This window comes from Pyxicephalus adspersus, chromosome 1 (genome assembly GCF_032062135.1).
Source record: "Pyxicephalus adspersus chromosome 1, UCB_Pads_2.0, whole genome shotgun sequence".
Lineage (NCBI taxonomy): Eukaryota > Metazoa > Chordata > Amphibia > Anura > Pyxicephalidae > Pyxicephalus > Pyxicephalus adspersus.
In genome coordinates this window covers 1307808-1318506 of record NC_092858.1, presented here as the reverse complement: position 1 = coordinate 1318506, position 10699 = coordinate 1307808, and positions in this window count along the sequence as shown.

The window sequence follows — 10699 nt, the reverse complement described above, 5'->3', positions numbered from 1 at the left end:
AACTGCTAAGCCCCAGAATATTAACCCCCTAGCGGTCTGATTCTGTCCAAATGTCTGTGCAAAAAGTGATACAATTTTTTTGCATGAAAATTTATTTTACATTCTAGGCTATAATTCTTAGGCAAAACTCACCAAAATGTGTCCAATAGTTAATACATTTAATAATAAACTTTGAAAAAAAACAAACAAAAAAAGTTTAAATTAAAAAAATATATGTAAATAATTTACGTTAACATGTAATATAATTGTACAGCTGTACCCTGTTGATCTCGGCTCTGCATTTGCCGGCTGGAGATCAGAATAGGCAGACTTGTGCCCAGGGCCTGCGCGGACGAGCTAGACGCCCGGGGGACAGCGACATAGTTAGCTAAGTGTGTTTTTTTGGGTTAAAGTAACCCTGAGTGTGACTCGGGATTACCGCTTAGGTGGTTAATCAGCACAAAATAAGGAGTTCACAGAGACTAAACTAGGCATGTCTGGGACTCATGGTTCTCCAGAACAAGCTAAATATGGTTTCCAGGCTTTCCTGAGGCCTAGGAGAATAGTTCTTGGTCTCAAAATGCTCACCATAATGATCCAGCTACAGAACAGCCGACTACTACTTTATACAGAATCATATATTGGCAATATAAAGCTTATTATTAAATGGGTTTCAGAATACAGCTCAGAGTTCAATCTGAGTCTGCAGACCAGGCAGTCATGATTTTTCTTAGAAGACATTTTTATATTTTATTGGAAGATCAGGAATTAATGTTATCCACAATATCACAGTATCCACCTGGCCTCTAACACAACCGCTGCTGCTGCTGCCATCATGAACTGTTATTTCACCAAGCCATCTCTGTGATTCTTCCTATGGCAAACCTGGAACTCAACAAGCTGACAAGGCTCACTACAACCCAAACTACAACTACTTCTCACATGGACTTCAGTCTGTCACATTGTCTAATGTACTGCTATGATTTACCATTATCTGGTACTATGTTTCATTCACCGTGTATTCACTCTGCTAACTTCTTTCCCCTCTCTCCCTCCACAGTCTGTTAACACCTTGTCATCCTTCTCCTTCACTCTCCTGGTTTCTCTCTCTGTGCTCCTGCACCTCTTTTCTATGCTGCTACTTTCTGGGGACATCTCACCCAACCCTGGTCCCCCCACAGCTTTTCTTTTCTCTACACTTACAGCATGATACTCCTTTCTCCTAACCTCATCCCCATTCACCCTAGCCATAGTTAATGGTCATGTCAGGTTCTTTTAGGGGGTTTGCAAGTGGACCATAACAGATGAGAGGATAGATCCTAATTAGATAAAGGTTTAATGTTGCAACAAAGAATATCCAATGTTTAACAAATAAAGCATAGAAGGTCTGATTAATGCTGGGAAATACATAAATCTTTAAAGACTTAATAGACTTTAGAGAAATAATGATCTGCAGCTTTTTTTCCTTGCATAGGAAGCAATATACAAAAAGGTGCTTTTTTATTTTTCTAATTATATGGTTCCTTATAATTGTGTAAAATGCTTAATAAAACGTGGTTTATTGCTAAATGAACTACTGTTAGAAATGTATGCAGACCCGATTATCTCAGAGAAGCCTTCCTTACAAGACAATCAAGTTGTATTAAGAATTAGATTATAGGGAAAGATATGATGAAATGGATTTTGTGAATGAGACCACCCCTTAGATCTGACAAGAGATTCACATCCTGGAGAAAAGGGGCTCTCCACCCAGGAGGTGAATGTAGCACTGTAAATTTGTTCCATCATGAATAGGAGGGAAAGATTATATGTGACCCTCACCTAAGGGTCGGGAGAAGGGAAGTGAAAATAAAATCTAGGGGGTCTGTAGATGGTTAATAAAGTAGGTCACTGATAAAGAAGGTCGCTATATGAATATAGCTTATAATAAAGTAGGTTGCTTGTATAGAAAACTTATGCTACTATGTTGCTTTGCAGCGTACAAAACTTGATGTGTGGTCATTGATGCCTACACAGAGGAACCATTTACCCTACCCATAGTTTATGGCCATGTCAGGTTCTTTTAGGGGTTCTTCAAGCTGACCATCAAAGATGAGACAGTAGATCTTAAATAAAGGTTTATTGTTGCAACAAAGAAAATCGAGTGCTTAGCAATTAAAGCAAAGAAATTCTGATTTATACAGGGAAATACATCAATCTTTATAGAAATACAGTGTCATCCCCCTAAGGGAAGGACTATGCCGTCATCATGTAGAAAGATCCAATAACATATACTCGGAAGTCCAAATAAGTACGATAGTCCATAAACAGTTAATGGGGTGATAGTGTCCCATAGTTGAGCTTTTGACACCAAAGAAATGTCAACCATTATCACTTCCTACATATCAGCCATTGACTTGCCATCTGTCTGGTCCTTTCACAGTCTTTTACCACAAGTTCCTTTTTTTTTAGATAACTTTGCCTATTGGCTCCCACCTATTCTTTCCTATGACCTGCCCATCCTTCTCCTTTTAATGTTTAATGTGATTTTAATGTTGCAGTGGATGACCCCAACCATCCTTCCTCAGGCAAACTGCTCTCTATTACCTCCTTCTTTGGACTCACACAGAACATAAACGGCCCCGCACACATCACCAGTCACACTTTAGACCTGGTATTTTGCCATATTTATGATATTCTAGGGATCTGTATTTACATTTCAGCTGTTCATATTGGAAGAGCCAAGTATCAAATTTGTGTTTGGAGGCATACCACTTTTGTTTAGTATCTTGGGTAGGGTTATCTGTCAGTGCTTATTGAGCTAGTCTAAGCTCCAGTTGCGCTTGTGAAAAATGGGATAAGGTTTTTTTTTCCTTTTCGCCAAAAAGGAAATGATCCTACCTCTCAAGTAAGCCTTACTTGCTTCCCAGAATAATATTGGGTCAGTCCTATGAGCAGCATTGTGTTGGACATATTCAAGCTATGCTGATTTTAACATTCCCTGAAACTCCGGGTCTTTGGCCAAATAGGAGGGGAATCGCCAGGGAACGTAATCCCCCTTCGGGTATTGATCGCATAGCACAAGAGAAATGGGGACAAGCACAAGAGAAATGGAGACTCTATTTTGTACATAATGGAGTCCGTACAGAACAAATAATCCAGGCGAGCTTGGGATATATGAGCCTGAGAGACAAACGTATATTGCTTTTCTAGCGGGTGATATTGTCGCCAAACATCGTTTAGAGACATAGCAGTAGTAAAATCTGACAGCAGAGAGCAAGATGTACGTCTCCCTGTATACTTAACAGTACCAGAACTGCTGTCCTCCGCATCCACCATAACTGAATTAAAATCGCCCCCTACTATTTTGGCAGGGGTGGGATCTTGAGCTATCCAGGAGGATATCTCTTGAAAAAAGGTTGGAGGCGGAGAGTTTGGTGCATATATATTATAAATTGAAAGGTCTTGATCATGTAACTGTAGGAGAACTTTTATAATGCGACCCGCAGAATCACTTTGCACTGTCCTAACCTTGCCCTGAAAAGATCTATTTATCAGGATCATTGCTCCAGCTTTCCGGTCATTAGAAGATGTCCCATACACTTCACCCACCCAGAGTTTCTTCATTCTGTGAAAGTCACCACCACCCAAATGAGTTTCTTGTAACAGTACAATATCCTGACTCAGCTGTTTTAGATGGCGTACATGCGCTTGTTAGGGGAACGCAAACCCTTGACATTCCAAGAAAATACTCGCATATAATGTGAAGGCAGGGCTTAATCATACAAGAATAAAAGCAACCACATTGTAACAGTGTTATAACTAGTACATATAAAAAGAAGAGTAATGACATTGAATCGGACCTGTATAGGCGATTGATGAACAGCCTGATGGACATAGGGAACCCCTGATTATCAGGATATAGACAGAAGACCTCAAAATCATATTGGCTGTGAGACCGTAAACAGTGAATGTTACCAACAACACAAACAAAAATACAAAGGGGAGACAGCAGGGAAACATATGGGAAAGGACAGACAACAAGGAGGAATGACCTTCCTTTTTTCCTCGCAGAGCAAGAAAACACAAACCACAACAATAGCATGCTCACACCTCATATGATGGGAATCATAGAATTAACATTTCAAAAAGGGGAGATGAGTTCTTTCCGGTTTATCTCGCCTTGCAGGTCGGAGCGGAGAGTATCACGAACCCTCTTAGCAGATGGTATTCCTAGTTGCCTGGGCTGCTTAGGTGAGTATACAGGGATGGATGAACGTTCGGCAGGGCGTGATGGGGAGGTAGAAGATCTTTCAGATCGTCCAGATTGAGTAGAAGCTGAATCAGACAACAGAGTATGCACCAGTCTTTCTGCTTCCTCCGCTGACGTAAGAGAATATTTGTGGCCCTGATCATCTGAAAAATGAAGTACCGCAGGGTAAGTGTAAAGCGCAATTTGTGTTGGAATAAAGTGGAGCAAACTTGTTGAAAGCTGCGCCTTTTATGTGAGACCTCAGCTGAGTAATCCGCAAATAGCCGCAAGGGGGCACCCTCCAAATGTAGGTTATGATGATTACGGTAGGCTTGAAAAATGCGGGATCTATCTGTGTAGTAAGAGTAGGCCACCAACACCGGGCGGGGATTAGATGATTCTGTACGCACAGGGCCCAGTCTGTGAGCACGTTCCACTCTACATGCAATCTAAGGACCCAATATTGTGGCATTACATTTGAACAGATATCCGGTAGTCGGGAAGGCATAATACTTTCTGGTAGTCCCACAATACGTAAATTGTTACGCCAAGATCTATTCTCAAGATCTTCTATTTTATCTTGCAGCGCTTGTGTTTTAGCTTCTAGTGTAGATATAATAGCTCTGGCGGAGGTACCATCATCCTCTATCATACTAATGTGCTGCTCAGCAGCATCTAATCTCTGAGAATGTACCCATAAATCATTTCCTAAAGACTGAATACCCTTTTGCACCGCAGTATCAATGGCTTCCTGCAATGTGGGTTTAAGTAAGGCTGCTACAGCATCTGCAATCTGATTAGGATGAGATGAGTCAGCTATTTCAGCAGAGTGTACCTGAGAGGCTGCTGCACTGGAAGCACGTGAGGATGCTGATGCGGCGGCCATCTTGGAGGGGGTGGCCTTCTCAAATACAATGGCGCTGCGCTCTAAAAACCGGTCCATTCAGGCACCGGTAACCGGAGGAACTGCAGCGGGCAAGTGAGAGGATGAAGTGCCGGTTTAATATCGCGGGATTCCAGAGGTGAGCAGACCCGCTATCACATGCTGGCGGCTCGCGAGGCGCCGGAAGTCCCTAGACCTGGTATTTTACAAACTCTGCCGTTTCCCACCTTGAAAACTCACTATTTCGTCTTGGTGATCACAACCTTATCACCTTCTCCCTATCTAATTCTTGCTCCCTCTTTCCATTTCTCAGACCAGGTCAATGGCAGAGAGATATATATAACCTTGATCAAAACCTATTCCCAAATTGCATTACGTCTCTAACTTTCTCTAAAATCACATCTCCGAGTAAAGTTGCCAACCAGTTTAACCACACTCTTTTTGACCCTGGATAAAGTTACCTCTGCCATGTTTAATTACCCCTGTCCTGCTAACCCTCCACCCTGGTACAACGATCACAGCTACAAAAGATTGTTCGTGCAGCTGAGCACAAGTGGAGGAAATCTGTCCTCAGCACTGACTTCATGGACTACAAAGCCAAGCTACAACCCTTTACACTGAACTCACTGTCACCAAGGAAAATTTTTTCTCTGCTGTCATTTCCTCTCAAGCTTCCAACCCACGCAGTCTCTTCTCAACAATTGACTGCATTGTCATCTACCCATGTACAGAAAAACTGATTTAAAACTAAGCACATGTCTACTTGGGTGGCTAATGTGCAATCTAAATCAAGTCGGTTTAGATTGAAGTAGTTTAACAAATCTAGTGTAACAGGTTAGGCTCCAGTGTGACTACTGCTAGGCACCAGGTATTGGTAACAGGTGGTAACTGCTGGACTTTTTCAGGCCTAGCAGTTTTTTAAGCAGCAGTGGTTCCTGGCATGAGGAAGCAGCAAATGCAAGCCAGTGTGAATTCAACCTAACTTCAGATGAGCCCCTAAGGCTATATTTATTTGAAGAGAATCTTTGTAAAAACATTTTTTTCACATGATCCTTTCACAAAACTAGCCCAGCGAGTGCCACGTGGCTCAGCTTCCCTCTTTTTTCTGATGCTTACTGTTACGTCCAGCACTGCCCTACTGCGCTTTTTACACTATAGGTAATCGTCAAATGATGCATGCGCATGAGGAACAGCCCACAGCCTCTTGGGATATGTGACACAAATATTCCAGGAGACTGCGGATTTACCCTTAAGTCTTCAGTAAAGGCTGCTTGTCATATTCTGCAGCCTAACAATTTGCTGTGTTCTGTCCTTCCGATCTCCTAAACCATACATAGTAAAAAGCATTGGGGTTGGGCCCCAAAAATGTATACCTACCTTTCACAGAACTATAATTTTTATACTATGCTACCCTGTCCACTTCTCTTCTTTGAACCACATCTTCTCTGGAGGCAAAGGAAATGTAAAAATGTAGGTGCAAGTGAGGGACACTTGTGGCTAAACCCCTTTAAAATTTAATTACTTTGGCATTATGAGGACATAAAAAATCTCTACCTAATAAAATGTGCTGCCTGTCCTGTTAGACACAGGGGGTAGTTAGCCAAATGCCCCCCTCCTATATTTTCGGTTTTGTACCATTGCTCTAGAGAAATTGGGTTTCAAAAAAGAGAAGCAGACAGGGTTGTGTAGTTTGATATTTATAAATTTGTAACAGGTAGGTATATAATAAGGGACCCCACCCCAATGCTCTTTGTATGTAAGTTGCCCCATGGTTCCTCAATTTGTATTTTTAGTTTATGTCTTCTACGTACACTTTCTTTTGAAACAGTGACCCAATGTTGTATTTTTATACGTTTTTAAACTTTTGATCCCCATATCTTGAAATTCTTTAAAGCTGGGGGGCTGATATTTGGTTTACTAGCAATTAAGATCCCCTGTGCACCCTGAAAGTTTCAAGTCACTACAGCATATGGTTTAGGAGATATGGGGGTTTGTGCACAGAGAGTTGTAAAGCTGTGTCACATGCGGAGTGACTGGACCACTAGGGGCCACCATGGCTTGCAGGGAGGTGGTGTGAGCCCTCAGAAAGGCCCAAGGCGCAGTGTCTAAGCAGAAACTAGGTTTTCTCCAGAGCCTCTAAAGGCGAGGACGTTGTGCTACTGGTTACTGCCAGGTTTCTGTCTTTGGTGCTCCAAAGTAGGCAAAACACGGTACTAAATCACAAAGCAGAAGGATAGTTGAGGAAAGCCAGGTTTGAGGCAGGCAGCAAGCAAGAGAGGTCAGGTCACATGCCAAGGGTCAATTGCCAGGGATCCAGGAGACAGACACCAGTGACACAGAGGCCACTGCAGACACAAGGAACACAGGGGAAGCTGGAAGCAACAGGAAGCACAGGTGACTTAGGGATATCCACAGACAGACATGAACACTGGAATGGCACAGGGATGTTGGCTGGGAACCAATAGACTGAACAATGAGGGGTTAACACAGGAGCTGGACAGAGGAAACTAGCTCACAGAACTAGGGGCTCGGCCCAATGGAGACACATTGTGAAGTATGTGAGCTAGCTCAATAGCCAGGGCTGGTCAAGAGGCTATTATATGATTGGTCAGCAGATTTGACAGAGTTGATAAAGCTTGAAAACGGGCACGCCCAGCATCAAAACTGCCCACATGTGCAAAAGAGAGGCATCTGTGCTTTGAAGGGGAAGAGGTAACTGTAACATTACACAACCCCCCCCCCCCCTCCCACCCACCGAGGTCCAGGTTTCAAGGGGATGCGGAACTTTTTAGCCACTAGAGGCACAGACACATCTGCAGCAGCCATGATCTCCCCTCAGGGCCAAAACCTTTCAATTCAAAGAGGTACATGGGCTTCCTTTGAAAAATTTTGGAATCCAAAATTTAATGGACAAGAATATATTTACTGTACCCCACCCAAATACAATTAAATACCTAAGAACAATGCAGGGTAGGGTACAACAACTGTTGAAAACAGGATACATCTATGTATGTTGAAAATAGGACACATCTGTGTATATCTAATAACTCAACAAACCATGAACTGCAGATGTATGTGACAAGAGGACTATAAATATTGTAACTGCAAGTAAGGAAAGCAGACAAATCATCAACTAGGCTATTGCTTTTATGTAATGCTTTTGTCTCCTCGCTGCGAGCAAAGAAAGTCTTTACTTCAACCTGACATGAGTTGTCCGGTGGTGGAATTCTTTCACACAGGTGTAGCCAGTGGAGTGGGACGAGAAAAGTGGTTCAGGACCAACAGCTTAAGTAGAGACACATGGAAAGCATTGGGTAGCTTGAGATGTGGAGGAAGGCGTAACTTAAAACAAACTTGGTTAACCTTGGCAGGAATAACTTAAGGCCCGATGAAACGTGGAGCAAACTTTAAAGAAGGCACCTCGCAAAGAGGCGCTTTACGGCGATGCAGATAAGCAAACTTCTTGTAACGAGCCGTTGACGGGTCTAGGTGTTCTAATGTTGAGGCCCAAATACAGTTGAAGTCCCTCTGCAGGGCACATAGTTTGGTAGTTCAGTAGAGCAGGGTATAGAAGACGGAAGACTAGGATGTTTGCCGTAGACAATAAAAAATAGAGACTCCTTGGAGCTGGTGCAAACATGATTATTGTGGGCAAACTCTGCCCATGGTAGCCGAGCCACCCAGTTGTCATGGTGGGCAGATACTAGGGCTCAAAGTTTTTGTTGCAAGGACTGATTAACCCTTTCCGTCTGTCCGATGGTTTGAGGGTGGTAAGCTGAGGAGAACTCTGCAGAAATGTCCAAGGATTTGCAGAAGTCTTTCCAGAAAAGTGAAATAAATTGTACCCCATGATCAGATATTATATGAGTGGGCATGCCATGAAGTCTAAAAATTTCTTGAATAATGACTGGCACCAATGCTGCTTCTGATGGTAAAGCTGAAAGAGGTACAGTATGGGTCATTTTAGAAAAACTATCCACAACCACCCAAATAAACATACAGCCATCAGAAGGAGAAGGATCAGTGATGAAATTCATAGATAGATGACACCATGGTTCTGTGGGAATAGGTAGTGGAAGACGTGTGCATGCAGGGGTGCAGGTGGCAGACTTTGAGCACAGATAGCACAGGCCTTGACATAGTCTGTCACATCCTTGTTAGGACTTGGCCACCAGTACACAATTAGGATTCTGTGAACGTCCGGATGACCAGAAAGTTTCCAGTCATGTGCCCAATATAATAATTTGGTGCGGAGCTGAGGAAGCACCAAGGTTTTACCAGGAGGTATAGAAGATAACTGGATAGAGGTCAGGGCCAAGATGCAGGATGGAGGGATGATAAACTCTGGTTTCGCAACAGTCTCGGAATCCTGTTGGTCAAATGAGCTAGAAAGTGCATCTGCTCGCGTGTTGGTGGAACCGGGTTTAAAAGTAATCACAAAATCAAAACAAGAAAAGAATAATTACCAATGAGGTTGTCGGGAGTTGACATGCCGAGCAGACTGCAGATACTGAAGGTTTTTGTAGTCAATAGAAATAGTGATCTTGTGAGGGGAACCCCCTTAAAATGTAATGCCATTCAAGCTAAAGCAGAGTAAAGGCTGCTCCACAAGGTTCGTTAATCTAGTTTTCCTTAAAAGGAAGGGCGGAAGCTTTCTCTTTCGGAAAAAAACAGGTCCCACCTGTCCCCCAACATTGACAAAGTACATTATTTTATATATATATATATACACTCTCTTCCGGACTAGCTAGGTGGGCTGCAGGTACCACCTCATGATACATTACAGTACCAAAAATAGATTATTGCAAGACTTGAAATATCGGTCAGGGAGAATTAGATGAAGGAATTGGTTGTGGTGAATCTATTCTGTATTTGGGGGTTTTGGGGGTCAGTGTGTTTATGTGTATTGTGTGTTTATATCTATCTAACTAACTTTTTCTTTGTTTTGTTTTTACAGGTTGATAGGTTACAGGTTTCACCTGTAACCGTGTCTTTATAAGAACATTGGTGACAAGCCGTATGGATGTTGTGGGAGTGATTAAAAGACATTACAACATTTGATTGAAAGATTTACACAGGACCCAAGCTTCAGGATCAGTGTTTCAAATGTCATAATTGTTTTGGATACTCTACAACATTGAACAAGAGCGAAGCCATTTTAGTGGTCTGAAAGTGACAATGGCTTCACAGTAAATGTCACATCCCATGACAATAGAAGATAATTTTAGAATCTATTTGGAATAAAGGATTTACAATTAAGGCAAAGCATAGCACACACTAAAAGCTTTAGAACTGAGAAAAGCTGTATTATTGTTCTGATTACAACAAAGGTTTTAAACAAAGGACAGATCTTATTACACACAAGAAGATTCACACTGGTGAAAAGGTAAATCAGTGTTTTGAATGTGAGAAAGCATTTTTTTTACAGATAACTCTAAACTTACTAGTCAAAAGATGGCTCACTCTGGTGGGAAACTGTATCAATGTTCTGAATGTGATAAAGCTTTTAAAACAAAGGCACACTTTACCACACACCAGAGGATCCACACTGGAGAGAAGCTATTTCAGTGTTCTGAATGTGACAAGGAATTTTCAAACAAGTCAAA